We start from the raw sequence: 23,272 nt of genomic DNA on the forward strand, positions 1-23,272 counted from the left end.
TCATGCAATAAACCTTTTATAATCATACAAGTATTCCTATTCCTATATGTAAAAAAAAACCAAACCCTATTGTGGCCCCATATATCCTACCCCCCGTGATCATATTATTCTACATTACCCAAAGATCCTACCACACAAGTTACAGCTTTTCTGCCCAATTGGTTTTTGAGAAGATTGTTAAAGACTTTTCTCTATATATTCCTATGTTAAAATTTGACCCCCATTGTGGCCCAACCGTATCCCTGAAGTATATTTTTGCAGTAGCCAAATGATCTACTAGAATATGATTGGGGATGTCATTTTGATGGGGATCTGAACATGCAGTTTTCAAGATATTTGGTATTTTCCTGTTTCATGCAGGGTTTTCTGCATTTCTGAGGGATGAAGGCCAAAACTGAGGGCCAAAGGGCAATAAGGGGTACGCGGTTGCTCCCTCACAGTTTTCAGGTATTTTCTTGTTTCATGGGGTCACAAAAATCCCATAGGGTCATGGCCTACATTATATTGATGAATCATAATACATTCTGAATCTCGAAAACACATGTGATGTACACCAGGTGAAACCCATCTAGCCTAAAGAGCCGAGGCAAGTTCAACAGAGCTAGGGCTCGCCAAAATTTGGGTTGTGGGTGTAGGGAATTTTTGTGAGAGCTTGCGAGTGCTTGCTCTGTTGAACATGTCTCTGGGTAAAACTAGTACCCGATGATGTTGACGTGCAAAAGCAAATAAAGTGCTTAGTTAGTAATAATTATATACACCATACCGTCTATGACATAAAATGTGATTATTATTGATTAAATTGATTTAAAATTTACATGCCAACGGTCAACCTCAGTTGACATTCCTCCAGAGTTTTGCCAAGTTTTTTTAAACATAATATACTTACGGTAATTTACATTGTACATTTAGAATTTGTTTCACACGCATAGTCAAAAGCGTGATCTGCATGGAGTCACAGAGCTGAGAACTTCAAAACTTTAATAAAGTTTTCCCAAAGAGTTGTCACAAGCATTTCTTACACAAAGGGCAATAACTGTGTAAACTCTGGGAGTTTTCAGACTTGCGTCTTTTGGTGCCATAACTGTTAGTAGACAATTTAATAAAAACATAAAATAAGACTTGTTCCATTAAGTCTAATAACAAAAAAGCTATCCTGAGTCAAATGTAAAAAGCAAAAATTACTAAAGAATTCTTTCATCTAAAGGGCCTTTAGGATTGAATGTAAGGTTTTACACAGAGAGAGAGAGAGAGAGAGAGAGAGAGAGAGAGAGAGAGAGAGAGAGAGAGAGAGAGAGAGAGAGAGAGAGAGAGAGAGAATTTACACAAAGAGAGAGAGAGAGAGGGTTAAGAGAGAGAGACTTTACAGAGGGAGAGAGAGGGGAAAGAGTTGTTTTGGTGGTATTACTTTAATGGGAAACACACTCTGAAAATTCAGGACTATAATTAAAAATATGGAGCACAGAAGCACTCTATAAAAGAAAATGCCTTGAAGTTCTAAAACATGACAGTATTTGCAGGTTTTGATTCATTTACCCCTGTTTGAGTCAACATATTCCAAGTATTGAAATAGTTTATAGGTTAAAAATCAATGATATCTAAAATGTATATTGTTTTAAATGATTTTTTTTAAAAATATCGGATATATTGATATTTCAATTTTTCAGTAGCTTGACCGACCATATATGGGCATTTTACACACCTTATCCACCCATCTTCTTAGAATGGGATATATTAGAAAAAATAAAAACTGCTAAATTCATGTATGATCTCTCGATCTAAATAGTGTTACAGGTATCCTTAACTGTATCCAACTTGGCAAGTGTACCCTTTGTACCCGCTGTACCCTTTCCTCCAGCTCATATATTTGATTTTTTAACTTAGACTAAAATAAAGACTTCTTAAGCCTTGTATCACTTTCTAATAGTGTTGTAACCAACCATGTATCCAAGTGTACCCTTTGTACCCACTGTACCTACCCTTTCCTCCAGCTCCTATATTTGATTTTTTAACTTAGACTAAAATAAAGACTTCTTAAGCCTTGTATCACTTTCTAATAGTGTTGTAACACACCATGTATCCAAGTGTACCCTTTGTACCCACTGTACCCTTTCCTCCAGCTCATATATTTGATTTTTTAACTTAGACTAAAATAAAGACTTCTTAAGCCTTGTATCACTTTCTAATAGTGTTGTAACCCACCATGTATCCAAGTGTACCCTTTGTACCCACTGTACCTTTCCTCCAGCTCCTATATTTGATTTTTTAACTTAGACTAAAATAAAGACTTCTTAAGCCTTGTATCGCTTTCTCATAGAGTTGTAACCTACCCTGTATCCAAGTGTACCCTTTGTACCCATTGTACCCTTTCCTTCAGCTCATATATTTGATTTTTTAACTTAGACTAAAATAAAGACTTTTTAAGCCTTGTATCACTTTCTAAAGTTGTAACCCACCATGTATCCAAGTGTACCGTTTGTACCCACTGTACCCTTTCCTCCAGCTCATATATTTGATTTTTTAACTTAGACTAAAATAAAGACTTTTTAAGCCTTGTATCACTTTCTAATAGTGTTGTAACACACCATGTATCCAAGTGTACCCTTTGTACCCACTGTACCCTTTCCTCCAGCTCATATATTTGATTTTTTAACTTAGACTAAAATAAAGACTTCTTCAGCCTTGTATCGCTTTCTCATAGAGTTGTAACCTACCCTGTATCCAAGTGTACCCTTTGTACCCATTGTACCCTTTCCTTCAGCTCATTTATTTGATTTTTTAACTTAGACTAAAATAAAGACTCCTTAACCCTTGTATCACTTTCTAATAGTGTTGTAACCAATCATGTATCCAAGTGTACCCTTTGTACCCACTGTACCCTTTCCTCCAGCTCCTATATTTGATTTTTTAACTTAGACTAAAATAAAGACTTCTTAAGCCTTGTATCGCTTTCTCATAGAGTTGTAACCTACCCTGTATCCAAGTGCACCCTTTGTACCCACTGTACCCTTTCCTTCAGCTCATATATTTGATTTTTTAACTTAGACCTTTTCTATAGCTATTTAAAGTCGATTCTCTAAAATCCTTCCTGACTCCCCTACTTTCAGTTTTAGTAGAAAAATATAGTGTACCCTGTTTGTAACTTTTAACTCATGTTTTATATAGTGGTGTACCCTTGGGTACAAAACTATTACCTTAAAACGCAGTCCTAATTTCTTGCCATATCTAGAGCTAAAAACAAACAGTGTGCACGTACTTACATGTACATCTATACTATATACTAAATTTTAACTTTAACTTTCTTAAACTTTAAAAGGAGTAAAAGCCTCACCTTCTTCAGTAACATCCACATAAATCACACACTTTAATGTCCATCTTTTCCCCTTTATTACTCGTAGCTTATCAACGGCTGATCGTCGACAGAAGTGTGGCTGTCAGAATTTCCTCGTAAACGATTCACACGAGAAAAATATCCTCCTTAAACAAATATGTAGTATTGTTCCCTGTGCATGTTCATATGTTTCACAGTAAATTGAAAATGCATTTGTACGTCGAAAGAATACACAACTTCTCTTCTGCATTACGGCTCTCTCTTTTCTACAATGCCGTTCGTTACTGTTTACATTCGGCGCGCGCGCGGGGGTTACAAACAGGGGCGCCCCGACAAATAGTTGCACATAGAACGTTAAAATAATGTGTATTCATTGAATTCATAAATGATATAGATGAAAAAAATGAAATTGAATCACAACTATTTATCTAAGACGCAACACAACGTAATGCAGTATATGCCTGGGCCTTAAAGTGGCATTTGTTCGCTTGTGCGTCTATGTAGACAAATTAACTCGTTCATGTAACGTTACGATTCACACATGCATATTTGTTTTATGAAATTTGAAAAAAAATAGGGCACAGAACTTTTTAAATTTGATACCAAATGACATTATTTAATATATTAACAATAACTGAATTGATTTTTTTTCATAAAATGATAACGATTTTTGCTATCAGAAAAATACGTGTATGAGCTGCTGACCCCTAATTATAGGGGCCAGCACTTTTTTCTTAATTTTAAATGAAAGCTCTCGTTATTCTAAACAACTTTTGTTCTATATGTATTAACAAAATATTTTTAGTTTAAAGGTTATAATACAAAAAGCAACAAAATTTCAGCCCCGAAAAAATCTTAAAATTTGGCGACAAATAGCTCAAAAACTAACAAAGAAATTACCAAAATTTTCATGCCAGCAAAACTATAAAATGTTACCGACAATTTCGCCAAATTTCATGCGTCTATCATCTGTAGTTCCCGAGATCAACTCTGGACAAAAGACCCCCCAATTTTCAATTAAAGGGCAATAACTCGTAACCGGAAGTAAATTTTAAAAATTTGAAAAAAACGTCTAGAGATATTAATATCATCTACATACCCTGAAAGTTTCATAGCAATCATACAAAAAATGTTCGAGAAATCTCGTGCACAAAATTTGCGGGGAAAAAAAAAAATAATAACTAGAGCAAAGCTCGTTGCAAAGCAACGAGTGGGTTTTCCGCTAATGTCGAAAGCAACGCTAGAAGTACGTCTAAGAAGCAGAGTTCTTAAACTAGTAACAGAAACCTAAGTACAAAAAGATAAAAAAAAATCGAATGATTCTTGGTACAACTTAACATGATCCGAATGTTTTTAAGTACGACTTAACCAAAAACCCTTAACCATTTCAAGAACGACTTAACAAAAAAAACCAATGTGTTTAAGTACGACTTAACAAATTTGACTTCATTTTAGGTACAAGTTTACTTTACCTTGAACTAACATCTTTTTTCTTAACCCAGAATGCAAAATTAAAATTTATGTAAAAAATCAATTTTGTTTAAAACATAATTCTGAGCAACTTTTCCTCTTCACTGCTTTTCAAAAGGTTGACCTTTCGTACTGTGTGCTCGTTGCGTCATTAATTGTCAGAAACTTATCGATGTTAAGTTTACTTTACTGTACTTCTTTGAATATTTTCTATGTAAAATTACTATGAACCAGACAACATTGAAATGGTGAACATTTCAAAGGGCCCCGCTTATGTTATTTCAGAGAATTCTGCTTTGACCTTGACCTATAACTTGAAATTTTTCCAGCTGGCATAGAACTTTTAATTCAATTTCATTCCCCCTAACATACATGCATTTTTGTTCAATCTGACCAAGATTAAGCATATTTGGAAAATAATCTACTATTTAAAACTAATTTTAAAAAGATCTGCTATGACCTTCACATTGACAGACTTGGTTCAAGGTCACTGCACGCCATTAACCAATAAACTCTGTAAAGGTAAAATATTAGCCAAATAGGGGCTAAAAGGAGAGTATATCTATGCTCTTAAAATATGGATTTTTGTGTGATCTGATATGACCTTGACTCTTCATCTACAAATATCATTCGAGTTCATTAATTGCATATATTTTGAACAAAGGCATCATGTGGGTAAAGTATGAGGCTGAATGGAGCAAAGGGAGAGAAGATATACTCCGGACAAGGATTTTTAAAAATATAATTCTGATATGACCTTCACAGTTTCTTTAAACTGAAAATAGGTTCAAGGTCACTAAACACCCTTTCACCCTTTACTCAAAAGCTCTGCTTATGTGAAGTCTGAGCCAAATAGGGGTGAGTAGAAATTATATATGCTCTCAAAAAAGGATTTTTGCATGATCCGATATGATCTTCACCCGTTACCTAGAAATTTCATGCAAGGTCACTGCACATCATTTAACCATAGAGACACTCTGTGAGTATTAGCCAGATTGGACAAAAGGGAAAAAAGATATGCCCCAGACAAGGATATATAATTCTGCTATGACCTTAACCTTATACCTAAAAACATGGTTCAAGGTCACTGCACATCCTTCAACCAAAGGAACCCTGTGGATGAGGTATGAGCCAGATTGGGCCAAGGGGAGAGAAGCTATGCTCCTGTCAAGCCATCTCGGATGGACAGACCGACAAATTGATCACTAGAAGGCGCCCACATAAACATGCCTTTTTATCTAAAATAGTATCCATGCTATCTGCCCATGGTGAATAGTCATCAAAACCATTCATTAGCAGAATTTGATTTCACTCCTTTTTAAGGTGGTATGGGACATCTGTCGATATTAATGTGGATTAAAGTACTATATAATTGAAAACTTTTCACCGGTTTAGAATTTTCAAATTTTACAATATTTAACCAAAAAATAGCTTTTAAAAATATTTGAAAAGGTAAAAATTGTAAAAACCCCAGCGGGATTCGAACTCATGACTTACAGGTTCCTAGTAAACCCTCTAACCCACTGTGCTAAGGAGTTAGGTGACCATTTTTGAGAAGAAACTACATGTACTTATATAATTACACTTTATTTTATTGTTTATTTCGATAAACAATACGTCACAACATGGAAGTGTCCCATATCACCTTAAACTCGGAACACCTCTGACCTAATAAGATCGCCACATTAAATACAAAGTTTGATTTAACTCTAATTTGTTTATCATCAAGAAATTCTGCATCGCTGACAAATAAAGTTTTCTTCTGTATAATGAAATACCAATTAACTGACTATTCGGACAATAGCAAGTTTATTGTCCCATTCAATAGCTACTATTTCCCTTGGCTTTGCCTCATTAAATATTTGCTGTCTTGGGGGACAATAAACTTGCTATTGTCCTCATACCCAGTAAATACTAAATAGGCATATAATATCCCATCCACCTACATTTCATGTTATATAACCTCCCGTTTGTAACCTTCAATTTCACTGTAAAGTCAACATATCTGTCATAGCCGCAAGTTTCACAATTTATTTCTGCTTCTCATGTACGTAAAATTAGGGGCCTTAATATTGCTTACCAATTCCAACAAGAGACATCCCTCTAACTATTGGTAATCATTAAAATTCATTTCATGAATCTACGCAACAATGATAAACCTTCAAGTACAGTCACTCTCAATTTTACAAAAATATTGACGGTACTTTATCCGAAACTGTTCCTTGTATCTTTAACTTAGTACACTAACATTTTTATGAAAAGACGGTTTGTCTTAGAATAAGAAAGCTAATGCAATTCTGAGAAAAAGAATACCACATATTGCCAATTCCATTGAGGTTTAATAAAAATATGGCCATTTAAGTGAACCCACCATTTCCAATTTCCTTTAGTAAAGACAGATTTACAGGGTTCTCCATAGTAAAACATCTTTATCTGACCTTTTAGAGGTCAACTTTTGTTCAACCACCTTTAAAAAGAAACCTTATTCAATACAACATATGCCTACATAATATAATCATGATAAAAGCTTCACATCACTTAGAAATACCCTTACATGTATACCCCCCACCCCCCAATCTTTTGATTTTCATAAAAAGTCATGGTTTGAAATGTTTTACCTAATTTTATGAAACATGTGGCAATTTCCTTGAGTCATTTCTCACACATATTTGAAAACAATCATCAATGATTCTAAAATGTGATCTTTATTTGTTTATTGTATGATTTGTACCATTTTAATAAACAAATAGACAGCTGTCCTGCTTGTGATTTCTTGTTTTCATGAAAAAAGTAAGCTAACAATCATATTTAGTGAATATCTAATCTATTCTGATTTCTAGTCTTCTTCTAACCATGCTAAAACAGTAAGTTACAACCTACAAGTTAGACATCTGCCTTAAATTAGAATTAAATTCAAACACACCCAGGTAGCTGGAGACAGAGTTGATTTCAATGAAAAATGTTCAAATTTGACATGTTTTTCTACTTTTTTATGCATATATACCTTAGAAAGGTAGAAATAGGTTGTTTCTTGTTCATTTCAAAAGTAATTATCATAGCAGATGTTTTTTCAAAGTCAAATGTACATTTACATATCCTACATGTAATCTTAATGCAGACAATTAAATAGAGGGGGGGGGTTCAATTATGTAAACACATCTAAATATCTTTATGAAATAAAAAATAAAGGAAACATAATTGTATACTTTTATTGAAAAACAAATTTTCACAGCAATTATGAATTTCTTTAAACAGCCTTAATTTTGTTTTCATAATTTCTTATCAAACACAAACCACAACATGGCATGATGCTTTCTTCAAGTTCCATTATTGTTCATGCATTATCGGATTTAATTTGAATTACCAGTAAATAGTCTGTAGAACACAAGGAATATGCATGTGGATAGAGGTGACAGGTTAATCTCAGGAGCTGACCCACAAGAATCAACAGGTACCGGTAAAAGCCATGTGGTAACAAGAGTCTGTTTTGAGCTGAAATAAATAAAAAAAATAATTAGCTGTGTTTACATACATGTACTAGTAATAGCTGTGTTTACATTAACATATGCATAGTATTTCTGTAAAAAATACACTGACCATGCAGTGTAATAAGTATGACATATCCCAATACATGACATAACATTTAGGCAGTACAAGATCAAAAATTTGCATATCAAGTCATAATATAATATTAAAAAATGTTCATAGGTATAAACACTTATCAAATTGAGAAAGAGAGAGAGTTTGAGAGAGAGAGAGTTTATTACCATACTTGTAGTGCAACAGTCAATATTTCAATTCGTAAATTACAAACGAATATTACCCACCGAACAGCGTCAAAGTACATGTACTGGTATTAGCTTCTGGTATACCATTTTTTATCAATTCTACTGTGTATTTTTTGTTTGCAAATAAATTTAGCGAGGGTTTTTGTTTATTTTCTTATAAATTACGTTTTAAAAACAATACTATGTGTAATAAGCATAAAACATGTATGAGTAAACTTAATGAAGAATTTTTAATAGATTATTTTTCAAAGAATGTGGTACATTACATGTATGTCAATCTTTATAAAACTAGCGTATATTTCGTGCGCCATAAATTGCAAGTTTTTTGTAAATATCATTTACTTGCATGATAGGTATATATGGTCTAACCAAAATTTTCCTCATAAAGCTATACAGCTGTATGTACCACATATATGTTTTGTCACAAGTATACATTTTTAAAAAAAATACCCAAATTCCAACAGTTTAAATAAACTCAACTCATTCTCTGATAAGTTCATTGTGTTTTGTGCGTGCATATCTTATTTGTCTGCTGCAACAGCAGCCAATCAGCGGTAAGCTGAATCCACAAAAAGAAAGTTTGTGTTTTAGGAGCGGGTAAATTGTTTATGCGACACTGTCAAGAAAACCACACCAAATAATAACAAGAAACATAAATATTCACTTAAATGTATTCTGTTGTAAAGTAAAGGTTTTTAACACTTATTGCATCTTGCAAAACATGTGATGACCTTAATCATCTGTCATATATCTGATATACATGTATATGTAAAAGATGGGAGAAATAACGACGGAACAAAGTGGGATTCGAACCTGGCCCTCTCAATCTCTAGTCAAGTGCTCTACCAACTGAGCTACATGTATCTGGCACCGGTATTCAAACCAGTCTGACCGTCACATTCCTCCCCCTTAAATGATCTTCACCCTCGAAGATCATCCCTGGCAGGATCGAGTTAACCTGTTAGTTCCAGGGGTTGGTCACAACACCAATATTGTAACAGGATGGGAGAAATAATGAAGGGATTTGAACCTGGGCCCCCTGAATCTCTAGTCAGGTGCTCTACCAACTGAGCTATCTGGCACTGGTATTCAAACCGGTCTGATCGTCACATATATAAAGAATTATTTTAAACAATGTTGTTCAATTAAAAATAACACTCGCAACCTTCAGTTTTTGTCTGTAATTAATCAATATTGGCGTGCGATCAGTTCTCGCAGAGTACCATTTCTCACCAGTGCATTGTTACGTCATTTTATCAACACATAAAATTATATACGAAAATATGATGTAACAGTGCACCAGCGAGAAATGGTCCTCGGCGAGAACTGCTCGCACGCAAGTACTGCCAGTAGTCAGATTAAAAAAAAGAGAATAAAAAATTACATTTAAAACATTAACAAGGACAATTTAAGTACACATTATAACTGCTAAACAAGAAAAATTATGTGAACTGGTAGAATGGTAGGCATAGTTCTAACTTGTAACCTACATGTACAAGTACATGTACCGGGTACCCGTTGGTCTGCTATACCTCTTTAATGATACAATGATCGGCATCATAAAGATATTAAAGCCATGTTTTAACTCTGAAGTCTGAAGTATACAATTTTATTTACTTGAAGTTATGTCTACAGGGTATTCATGACTACATTTGGAGTCCTCTGCACAAGAATATATGATATGTTTCTAATTAGACCCTGCTTTGAATTTTGAGTTGAAAATTCACAATCTGTTATTTTTTTAAATAGATAAATTCAGTTACCCTTTCCAGTCCCCCATGAACCTCGAGCGAGTCTAAACACCCATGAAACATGTAAAAATTACACGTTAGTAAACAAACACCCACACCATAACAAAAACATCTAACAGTGTGCACGTACTTACATGTACATCTATACTATATACTAAATTTTAACCAGTTAACAAGAAACTTTAAAAGGAGTAAAAGCCTCACCTTCTTCAGTAACATCCACATAAATCACACACTTTAATGTCCATCTTTTCTCCTTTATTACTCGTAGCTTATCAACGGCTGATCGTCGACAGAAGTGTGGCTGTCAGAATTTCCTCGTAAACGATTCACACGAGAAAAATATCCTCCTTAATCAAATATGTAGTATTGTTCCCTGTGCATGTTCATATGTTTCACAGCAAATTGAAAATGCATGTGTACACCGAAAGAATACACAACTTCTCTTCTGCCTTACGGCTCTCTCTTTTCTACAATGCCGATCGTTACTGTTTACATTCGGCGCGCGCGCGCGGGGGTCACAAACAGGGGCGCCCCGACAAATAGTTGCACATAGAACGTTTAAATAATGTGTGTTCATTGAATTCATAAATGATATAGATGAAAAAAATGAAATTGAATCACAACAATTTATCTAAGACGCAACACAACGTAATGCAGTAAATGCCTGGGCCTTAATGTGGCATTTGTTCGCTTATGTGTCTATGTAGACATATTAACTCGTTCATGTACGATTCTCACATATTTGTTTTATGAAATTTGAAAAAAAATATAGGACAGAACTTGTTTAATTTGATACCAAATGACATTATTTAATATATTTACAATAACTAAATTAATTTTTTTTCATAAAATGATAACGATTTTTGCTATCAGAAAAATACGTGTATGAGCTGCTGACCCCTAATTATAGGGGCCAGCCCTTTTTTCTTAATTTTAAATGAAAGCTCTCGTTATTTTAAACAACTTTTGTTCTATATGTATTAACAAAATATTTTTAGTTTAAAGGTTATAATACAAAAAGCAACAAAATTTCAGCCCCGAAAAAATCTTAAACTTTGGCGACAAATAGCTCAAAAACTAACAAAGAAATTACCAAAATTTTCATGCCAGCAAAATTATAAAATGTTACCGACAATTTCGCCAAATTTCATGCATCTATCATCTGTAGTTCCCGAGATCAACTCTGGACAAAAGACCCCCCAATTTTCAATTAAAGGGCAATAACTCATAACCGGAAGTGAATTTTAAAAATTTGAAAAAAACGTCTAGAGATATTAATATCATCTACATACCCTGAAAGTTTCATAGCAATCAGACAAAAAATGTTCGAGAAATCTCGTGCACAAAATTTGCGGGAAAAAAAAAAAAATAATAATAAGAAACAGTAGAATAACAGAAGGGTTTTCCGTTGAAAAACGGAAAACCCTAATAAGAAACAGTAGAATAACAGAAGGGTTTTCCGTTGAAAAACGGAAAACCCTAATAAAAAGAAACCGAAGAAAAACAAGAGGGTCTTCCGTTGGAAACGGAAGACCCTAATTAACACAAAAAACATGATATTTTAATTATTTGATATAACCACATTTATTATACATCCCGTTATTAAACCATATTAAACACGTGTAATTAACACCTATTACATTGACACTCTGTCGAGTCGCTGTACCTGCTGTTTCCGACAATTTTAGGAAATGTAAAGTTTCGAATCGAACATTTTGCGGTAAGATTATGACAAAGATGATGGTGATAATACAGCATGTTTGAAGGAGGGCGTTTTGAACGTCCAAGAGACGCATTTAATTATACAACCCGAACAAATTGTATATGATTTTTATAAAAAGCAAACTGCTGGGGCGATTTTGAACAAAATATAATGTATCTTTATCAAAAATGTTATATTGTGTACGGAACAATTACTTTTGTTTTTAAACTTTAACATTGTTTAGCTCTAAGTAAACTAGACTTATTCTTATATGTGAATGAGATTCATATCAAATATCAACTAGAATCAGCCAAAGCAATGCATTATATTATACATACCAATTGAAAAAGAGCAACGTTTTAGATCTTTTGCGATATACGACTTGCATATATGAAACAGCTACATGTATTCCAATTTTTTAAATATCCCTCAACACTAGAAACTTTTAAATATGCTTATCATAGAGAATATTTCCATTAAACATCATTGTGATAGTCTAAATTTCATTTTCATATAAGTTTTATATTATGAATATACATATTATATGCACATAATTTAACTTTCATGTAATGTATATTTATATAATTATTTCACAAAACTTGTATATTTTAGCAGTTTTGTATATTTTTGCTGTCTGGGAAAACAATTTCAGGGCTATAATGTAAGTTATTTTGTAAACTAATTGTTTTATCCTGTACAAATAAAGGACACTGTTATTATTATATCCGGCTCGTGCACCATGTATCAAACCCTGACTACTATTGAGGCATACTATATGCACACCACAACACTACATGTATTGTTTTTATTATGCCGAGTGTTGTATATACTGAGTCAGACGTGCTTTGCTATAAGTAGCTGTGACGTTTGAGTGTTGTCTTGTCCCAAAAATAATCACTGGAAAAGCTAGCGTTTGTTCTTTCAAATTAATCAATAGATTTCAAATTGATTGATTATTTAATCAACAAGTTGTTGTACAATAAAAAATCAACAAAGATTTATGATATCAAGCGTTATTTAAAAGAGCGTTTTCGTGATTCTCATGTAGAATTTCTTTCGAAATTTTTCAATCCATTTGTTCAAAAGTTTATCAAAACTATAACTTATAAAATTATAGCCCATAATGAGGTGTTTTTCGAAAGATTATTTTAATTGCTTGATGTTAATCGTATGTTTCTACGTTTTATATACATAAATACCGTCGGATACATTATCGGCTGATGTAGTGTAACAGAAACGCGTTGGGCTTCAAGACGTTAAGCCTTTAGTGGCAAGAGTTTGAAACCCGCTGTCGGCGCTTGCAAAGTTTTCGTTGTTAACATTTGCCGTGCTCTATTTCGGCATGGTATGCTTACGCTATATAAATCCATTGTATACTATGCAAAAATAGATGAGTATTGAATATATAGCGAAAAACTGACTGGAGGCATAATAATATAAGATAACTAGAATACAGTTATGACATCATAAAGCATATAGTACACTATAGTTATGTAAAGAACTGAGAACGTTAACGCTTATATTTTACATCCAAATATTTCGGAATTTCTGTCAGATATTTAAAAACCAAGTTCGCAGGACAGTTAAGGCAACATTTTGCTTTTAAACAGCAGTAAAAGGAGGTCGTTTTGGTTTTGTCTATTCATTTCTGCATAATGAATAGTTCTAAACTATTTTGGGTGTTATTGTAAAGATATGGGTCTCCTTTACTTGACCATGTCTAAATTTGTCGGTCACGTGACTTTTTAGGGTCACGTGGGCGTCTTTTAGACAAAAATCGTCAATGCTAAAATGAGACAAAAAGTTCAAGGGCAAGGCAAAGAAATTTAAGAGTGAGTAATATGGCAACATATTCAAAATTATCCATACATCATAGAAATCAATGCTCATTCAGTTGTAAAGTTTACTAGTTATGTAAATTTCTTTAAAAACTGGCTACTTGTTCCTAAAATAGTGCAATTTTGTATATTTTCATTACAATTACAAAGTAAACATTCATCTCTCAACAAATGAGCATCAGTTTTTATAAAGAACTCGTAAAAGGGAAGAAAATCATACCAAGTTTAATAATATCTATAGCGGTCTTGCACTTGAACTTTTGCATTTAATTTCTCAATCTAGAAGTCCTCTCAAATCAATGCACATTTCAAACGCACAAGTGATCCCAAAAGGGGAGGTAACTCTTTGAGCGATAACTCTTTTGATATAGGCGCGATGTCATTTTATCACATAATCCGAATTAATTTTAGGATATGTTTCAACAGTACATTATGTAAATGGATATTTAAAAATAGTGCTTCTGTTTTATTTATTTTAAAAGAGACAAGATGGTTACGATGAATCGTCCGCATTTCCTCTGTTGTATTGTGGTAGATCGGGATTTTGTTTCTATTTATTATTATTAGTATTCCGATCCCGATGTAATTTATTCTATTACTTTGGTAACGCCCACTTTATACGATAGCCAATAACTTTAATGACAGTTGTCTATTGTTCTGTCCCATATATAAAGCCGTATAAGTCCTTATTTGACGAAGGAGACGGCTGGTTTCGCTAGCTACTTTTCTCCTGAAGCAGAGAGGGGGAGGGAGACGGCTGGTTTCGCTAGCTACTTTTCTCCTGAGTCCCGGCCCGTCTCGTCTGTCTATTTGAGGTCCCTGTTAAAGTTAGGTTTTAGGGTTGGGGATTTTTAGTACTTGCTATTGACTTGTGTTCTTATTTTGTTATAATAAATTTATAAAGGGTTGTTAATCTTGGTTTTCATTTACTTTGGGTTTGGTTTATTATATCTGGTTTATCTATAGTGAGAGTAAAGTCGTTTTCATACCTTATTTATAATTTAGTAAAGTTTAGTAATGTAGAGGTCAAATTCAGTCACAAAACAAAAATAAACACAACGCGAAGTACTGATAAAAACCTATACGGCACTGACCTGCTACATTATTTGGTGAACCGTGACCAGGATAGGGTTTGTACTACAATGGTCAGTGGCACGTGCTACTCACTTTGAGAGCCCTATTCAGTGATTCAGACTTGGGAAAATTCTTTTGTTGTCAGTTTCTATTGTATTGTGGGTTTTTTTTTTTATTTCTTTAGCTGTCGCTTTTCTTTGTAATGGATTTGTGGGTTTGAGAATTCATGTTGTTCGTGAGTTGAAATATTTAGTAGATTATTTTTGTACTTATTTTTACGCTGCATTTTTTCATCATGCAGTTATGTTTAGAGATGATAGAGAATTTTTGCGTGAGAGAAATTATCCCTCAGCACATATTCAGACCGGGAATGGTGTCCCTTATGAAAGTTCCGATAAGTCCAACGAAGTTAGAGTATATACTATTGATAGACAGATAGAAGAGTTATCAGCAAAGTGTGATTTTTTAGAGAGAGAGCTCAAAACGAAGTATTTTAAAAATGGTCTTGCTTTTGAAAATGTCAGTCAGACGGCTAGAGAGAATCGAACGCACGTGCAATCTGACAATTATTTGGCACATTCACGTCATTCAAAGCATAGGAAAGAAATTAAGTCGCCAACATTTGATGGTAGTTTTTATATTCATGAATTTTTCATTCAGTTTGAACAGGTTGCTAAGTGGAATGGGTGGAGTAAGAGAGAATGTGCAAGTCAGCTTATTATGAGTTTGCGGGGGTCTGCAAGACATGTTTTGTCCGAAATTCCTTTGACGAAATCTGACAGTTATGATGATTTGAAAAATATTTTCAAGAGTTATTTCAATCCCGGAGAAAGTGTGAAAGCTTACCAAGTTGAGTTTAAAACAGCGCGTAGACAAAATGGGGAAACAGTCGAAGATTTTGGTTATGCTTTGAAAAGGTTAGCCTTAAAATCATATCCACATATTCCCTATAAATACTTAGAACCTCATATTGTTGACCAGTTTATCTTTGGTTTAGGGGATATTGATTTGCAAAAGCATGTTCAGTTTAAACATCCCTCCACAATTGAGAAAGCGATAGGTCTAGCGATAGAATATGAGAGTGTCGTAAGTACTTTTGTCGCAAACCAAATGCCTGTTTCAATTCACACAATTGACACCAATTTTAATAATTTAAAAGCATTTATTAGGGAAGAAATTCAGAAAGCGTTTTGTGAACATTTTGTTGATGCAGTTGATTCTTTACCGAATTCAAACATGTCTGATTGCCAAAACGTTCCTCCTAATATTACCAGTAAATCGTGCCATCTGGTTGGTCATTGTTCTGAAAATTCAAGCTCGTTAGAAACAACTCTTACTCTCGAAAAACCTTCAGGGACTAATGCCATGGTCGGGTCATTAGTTTCAGGCCGTTCAAATCTTACCGAACACAGTCGACCATTCGAGGTAGAGTCGCAGAACCAAACAGAAACTGGTAAAACGCCGGATAAAGTTCAATGTTTTGAAGAAAATGTATGTCTTGGGGAAGTTACTAAAACACACAATGTGCCTGTTGACTTTAAGTCCAGTTCTACATGTAATGAATCCGAGTGTTCTAACACTGAGTTACAGACTGTTTCCCATTTAAGTGATAATGGCGTAATGTTGTCAACTTTGAACACCAAAGCAAATGTTTTTATGCCAAACTCTCAGACTTGTTCAGATTTATCAGAAAAGAGAGAGAACGAGCACATGGCAGATTCTGTCCTGGAATGGAAGCTCGATGGAAGAACTATTCTCCCTGGTAAAGTCAATTCTTGTATGAGCGGTGAAATCCCCTTACAGTTGTCGTTCGTGGGTACTACTTTTATGTACAAGCCCGTCGACCCAGTATTGTACCCTTACTGCCGACCCGAGCATCCGAAGGGAGTTGGCTAAATGTGTTTTGATATAACAATGTCAGTTGAAAGTTGGAGCGTTGTAGCATATCACGTCGTTTAATCCTAGTTTTCATTTAGTGTTCGTTGATTTGTTTATTTTGTGGCTTATAAACTAAATTAGATTTTTTGTAAGATTTGATAGGTTATTAAACACGCGTAAATCTAGTAGGTTAGTCTAACAGTAACTGTCCTCTGTCGATCTTGTTGACAAAACTAGGATAGTATGCCTGTTAATAACCCGTGTAAACATAATACTTTAATGTACTGTAAAGTTCCGTGTCTGTGTGATGATTTGATATATGGATTCAGTTATGATATTTATGACATGTTTATCAATAATTTTTCTTGATTTTCCAGACCACGTATTCACCAATTTTATTGCAGTTTATCCAGACACCATGTTGACCAATGCGAAATTTGGAAATGGACTGGAACCTGATACATTCAACTCCATATATTTCAAGTGTCTGATCGCCTTCATACTATCCGATGTTATACCGGTATCCACTGTGTTCATTCTGGAATCAGCGATATCCGTGAATATTGTGTTAATCGTGTGTAAATGTTGTGTTATACCCATAGTATTATATTCTGGAATGTGTTCCAATTCGTGATTGCTGAGGACCATGGAGACTGGTACTGTGAAGCCAAGGTGAACTTAGCAATGTGACATATTCCTCTGATTGTGTTATGTTTTGCTTATATTTTGTATAATGTATGTTTCTAGGGAATTTGATTGAAAGCTTCACTTCATTTTAATCAAATGCATAGCATTTGTCTTTAAGGGGGGAGGAATGTGGTAGATCGGGATTTTGTTTCTATTTATTATTATTAGTATTCCGATCCCGATGTAATTTATTCTATTACTTTGGTAACGCCCACTTTATACGATAGCCAATAACTTTAATGACAGTTGTCTATTGTTCTGTCCCATATATAAAGCCGTGTAAGTCCTTATTTGACGAAGGAGACGGCTGGTTTCGCTAGCTACTTTTCTCCTGAAGCAGAGAGGGGGAGGGAGACGGCTGGTTTCGCTAGCTACTTTTCTCCTGAGTCCCGACCCGTCTCGTCTGTCTATTTGAGGTCCCTGTTAAAGTTAGGTTTTAGGGTTGGGGATTTTTAGTACTTGCTATTGACTTGTGTTCTTATTTTGTTATAATAAATTTATAAAGGGTTGTTAATCTTGGTTTTCATTTACTTTGGGTTTGGTTTATTATATCTGGTTTATCTATAGTGAGAGTAAAGTCGTTTTCATACCTTATTTATAATTTAGTAAAGTTTAGTAATGTAGAGGTCAAATTCAGTCACAAAACAAAAATAAACACAACGCGAAGTACTGATAAAAACCTATACGGCACTGACCTGCTACAGTATCATGGATGTAAACAAAAAACCATTGTGTATCAGTTCTCTTGGTTAACCGCATTCGCGGAGTTATTGTTTTCTTAATATTTTTTTAGTAATGGGAGAAAAATATATAAGAGCTAATTGTACACAATTATTTGAGGGATTAGATGTCAACAGAGACAAATGAAGCCCCTGATATTAATAAACTGACTAAATTGTTCTCATAATATATATTAAAAAATAAGATATGGAGTATTATTTCATTATTTATATGCAGCCTTTGCCCAATGACTGCATATTCTATAGCACTGCTTGGGTCTGTTAATATTATTCTGGGGAGGGGGTTCAAAGGAGTAACTTTATTCTGTTTGCCAGGGGCCAGGTACCATGGTGTTTTACTATGTAAATTGTGAATTAAATTAGAATTTGCCACGGGGACTATACATTTAGATCTGCCCATGTATGAGGCAATCAACAGTATTCACCTTTGTATTACACATGTTACACTTGTAATTTAAACACTCATTAAAATTGACTTTTATTTTTATTCAACACATGCAGAATGATTAAGATTAAGGAGAGGTGGGAGGGTTAGCATATCTATTCATTCACAAAATAAATTCTAAACGCTCATTTCTCATTACCGAGAAAGGAAAGAGAGTGTGTAAATCCTGCAACAAGGCGATCAAAAGCCATTTTTAAGCGCTAAGCGCATGCGCAAGCGCTTATTAGGGTTTCTCAGATCTCATGATCTTTCCATGATCTTTCAATCAACGACATCTATCGGTAGTTTCAATCGTGGTTGCGTTCAATACTACAAATATCCAGACATAGTAAATATATTTGCTACAATCAAGTTTTTGTGAATTGAAGAGATTGGGTGCCGTTTAAGTTTCTATTCAAGTTAAAGTTAGAATTGTTTCGATAGAATATACATGTATGATAATAAGAGCAACGTTCGCCGAATTGTGTAGGACAAAATTACGATTAATATTAACTTTACAAGAGAAAACGTGTAACTTTTTATATACGCGCCCAATGATATAAAGTTTTAATTTAAGAAACGTTTGAGATGTTTGATACTGCACATGAAATAATTTTCAATTCTTCGTCATTTTCTCACTTAGCGGACACATTAGCAACTTAAGATTTAAAATTCGTGGATCTACCTTGAAATCGAACGCAACCTCGACAGCGACCTCTATCATGATGTAAACAAAGTGGGGTTCTATGATTAGTGTACAAGGTCTCATAAAATATCTCCGCGGTGAAATATAGTTCTAAAAAGAAGGTGTTAAAAGTTTTCATATTGTTGTTTAACTTTATTTCTTTTACACTTTTAATAATGAAATGCCAGATATAAACCATTTACCACTTAATTACTGATATATTCGATTTATAAATGATGAGGTCAAACCCGCGGAATAATACAATATTTACTTCGAGAAGGCGAGAAAAATCTTAAACGTGGGCGAACCTGAGAGCTGTTTAAACAAGAAGAAGACAATTAAAGTAGGCGGAGAAAGAATCATCAGACCGAGAAAAGGTAAATACAATCATATATCTGGCGGTAAATTTGATTGAAGATTACATACAGTGCAATTGCTTTTAAACCATTTTCAAAAGTAGTACGTCGAAGCAGATCTATTCGTTATCATTTAGACACTAAAATAATATGAGAGTATTTGAATGAGAATTTTATTTACGATTGTTTATAATGATATATATTTGAGAACACTGAGAGACTTGAGAATGGCATTATCCTGTTATTAGCATCGCGATGCTGATAATTTTTGACGTTGTTGACGTTATTAACGTCAATTGTAGGCCCAATTGTAATACTTTTATAATACTTATCTTATAAGAGGGAAAGTATAAGGAAAGTATAAAGTTCACGTTATTATTTGTTGAATCTATTTAAAAAATGTACATATTTGTGTGTTTCTCTGTGTTGTACATAACAGGTATTTAAAGTGTAACAACAGTAACATTTTGTTTTGTAATGATCTACTACGGAATAAATGTAAAATATATTGAGATATATGTTAATCCATGTCATATTACGATGAAGAATCAGGCACCAAAGTTGTATTTTAAAAGTATTTCATTACGGAATAAACTGTAAAGGTCGGATATCGAGTCCATTTCAATCTATAATGCTTATATCGTGAAGGAAAATGGCATTGGGGTTTTATAATTAAAATCAACTTTGTTACGGAATAAAGGTCAAATGCGAAGTTGTTTCTTGTATGTAATGTATACCAGTTATTCCGTTGAATAATATGTCAAGAAATTTCATAATTTATATTGATAATGATGGGTTTGTGAGTAAATAATTACATTCTTGCTCTTTATTCCGTAGAAGAATGCGTGAATTTTGGACGAAGTTTAAATGCACGGACTTTAAATGCATTGTCATTACACAGGGATGTCGATAACGGGACAATTACTAGACAGACGATTATTCTCGCTCTCTCTATATATACTCCTGTTATTGGCATCGCGATGCTAATAATTTTCAGCCATTTCGGATGAACTGAACACTCTGTAATAGTGACATCCCCCCCCCAAAAAAAAGCCCCAGGTTTTTTTTCTGATGGACCTCCCAAAGAAACCCTCTTTCCCGGAAATACTTCCCTTCGTGGAGTTTTTATAATGATTTCTTAACATCGTCTCTCTATATATACTCCTGTTATTGGCATCGCGATGCTAATAATTTCCAGCCATTTAAGAGTGAATATATAGACGAACGAATCATTCTCGCTCTCTCTATATATACTTCTGTTATTAGCATCGCGATGCTAATAATTTCCAGCCATTTCCGATGAACTGAACACTCTGTAATAGTGACATCCCCCCCAAAAAAACAAGCCCCAGGTTTTTTTTCTGATGGACCCCCCAAAGAAACCCTCTTTCCCGGGAATACTTCCCTTCGTGGAGTTTTTATAAAGATTTCTGAACATCGTCTCTCTATATATACTCCTGTTATTGGCATCGCGATGCTAATAATTTCCAGCCATTTCAGAGTGAATATATAGACGGACGAATCATTCTCGCTCTCTCTATATATACTCCTGTTATTAGCATCGCGATGCTTATAATTTCCAGCTTTATTTCGGATGAACTGAACACTTTAATATAGTGACATCCCCCCCAAACAAACCAAGCCCCAGTTTTTTTCTGATGGACCCCCCAAAGAAACCCTCTTTCCCGGGAATACTTCCCTTCGCGGAGTTTTTATAATGATTTCTGAACATCGTCTCTCTATATATACTCCTGTTATTGGCATCGCGATGCTAATAATTTCCAGCCATTTAAGAGTGAATAGATATCATTCTCGCTCTCTATATATACTCCTGTTATTAGCGTCGCGATGCTAATAATTTCCTGCTTTATTTCGGATGAACTGAACACTGTAATAGTGACACCCCCCCAAAAAAAAAAACCAAGCCCCATTTTTTCTGATGGACCCCCCAAAGAAACCCTTTTTCCCGGGAATACTTCCCCTCGCGGAGTTTTTATTATGATTTCTTAATATCGTCTCTCTATATATACTCCTGTTATTGGCATCGCGATGCTAATAATTTCCAGCCATTTCAGAGTGAATATATAGACGGACGAATCATTCTCGCTCTCTCTATATATACTCCTGTTATTAGCATCGCGATGCTAATAATTTCCAGCCATATAAGAGTGAATGGATATCATTCTCGCTCTCTATATATACTCCTGTTATTAGCATCGCGATGCTAATAATTTCCAGCTTTATTTCGGATGAACTGAACACTTTAATAGTGACATCCCCCCCAAACAAACCAAGCCCCAGTTTTTTTCTGATGGACCCCCCAAAGAAACCCTCTTTCCCGGGAATACTTCCCTTCGCGGAGTTTTTATAATGATTTCTTAACATCGTCTCTCTATATATACTCCTGTTATTGGCATCGCGATGCTAATAATTTCCAGCCATTTAAGAGTGAATAGATATCATTCTCGCTCTCTATATATACTCATGTTATTAGCATCGCGATGCTAATAATTTCCAGCTTTATTTCGGATGAACTGAACACTGTAATAGTGACATCCCCCCCCCCCCAAAAAAAAACAAGCCCCATTTTTTTTCTGATGGACCCCCCCAAAGAAACCCTCTTTCCCGGGAATACTTCCCCTCGCGGAGTTTTTATAATGATTTCTTAATATCGTCTCTCTATATATGCTCCTGTTATTGGCATCGCGATGCTAATAATTTCCAGCCATTTCAGAGTGAATGGATATCATTCTCGCTCTCTATATATACTCCTGTTATTAGCATCGCGATGCTAATAATTTCCAGCTTTATTTCGGATGAACTGAACACTGTAATGTGACATCCCCCCAAAAAAAACCAAGCCCCATTTTTTTTCTGAAGGACCCCCCAAAGAAACCCTCTTTCCCGGGAATACTTCCCTTCGCGGAGTTTTTATAATGATTTCTTAACATCGTCTCTCTATATATACTCCTGTTATTGGCATCGCGATGCTAATAATTTCCAGCCATTTAAGAGTGAATAGATAGAGGGACAAATTATTCTCGCTCTCTATATATACTCCTGTTATTAGCATCGCGATGTCAATAACAGGAGTATATATAGAGAGACGAAACATTCTCGACAAAGTATGAATATTTAGTGTATTTGCGATGAAGTACTGGAATGCACATAAGTGATATTATGTTTTATAATATTCTACACAGATGCATCATCCTGATGTTTAAAAAAGGTATAAGAGTATTCATTGATAATTTTAACGCTTCTGACGTTACGTAAAATAACGTCAAAAATTATCAGCATCACGATGCTAATAACAGGATAATGCCAGAATCATGAGATACATGAGAGAATTCTGAAGCTCCAATGAGAAATTTGACACGACTTAGAATTTTGACACACATTTGAGATTGATGACTTTATGAGAGATTTAATGATACCCTTGATGAGAGATTTTAAGAGAATTATGAGATTAACATGAGAATTATGAAACTTCAATTAGAATTTTGACACGACTAAGAATTCTGAGACACGCATTTATGAACAATGAG

General features: G+C 34.4%; 1 protein-coding gene and 1 long non-coding RNA gene across 2 annotated transcripts in view; both read right to left on the minus strand.

Annotated features, from left to right (window-relative positions):
• Positions 1–23,272, minus strand: part of LOC136275781 (uncharacterized) — a 215,698-nt gene that overhangs the window by 150,779 nt on the left and 41,647 nt on the right. The window lies entirely within an intron of this gene.
• Positions 7,994–11,772, minus strand: LOC136275768 (uncharacterized). The gene is made up of 2 exons (XR_010714266.1): positions 10,542–11,772; positions 7,994–8,290 (listed from the first exon to the last, which is right to left on the minus strand). It is a non-coding gene; the product is annotated as an uncharacterized lncRNA (long non-coding RNA).

The sequence above is a fragment of the Magallana gigas genome, chromosome 5 (genome assembly GCF_963853765.1).
Source record: "Magallana gigas chromosome 5, xbMagGiga1.1, whole genome shotgun sequence".
NCBI lineage: Eukaryota > Metazoa > Mollusca > Bivalvia > Ostreida > Ostreidae > Magallana > Magallana gigas.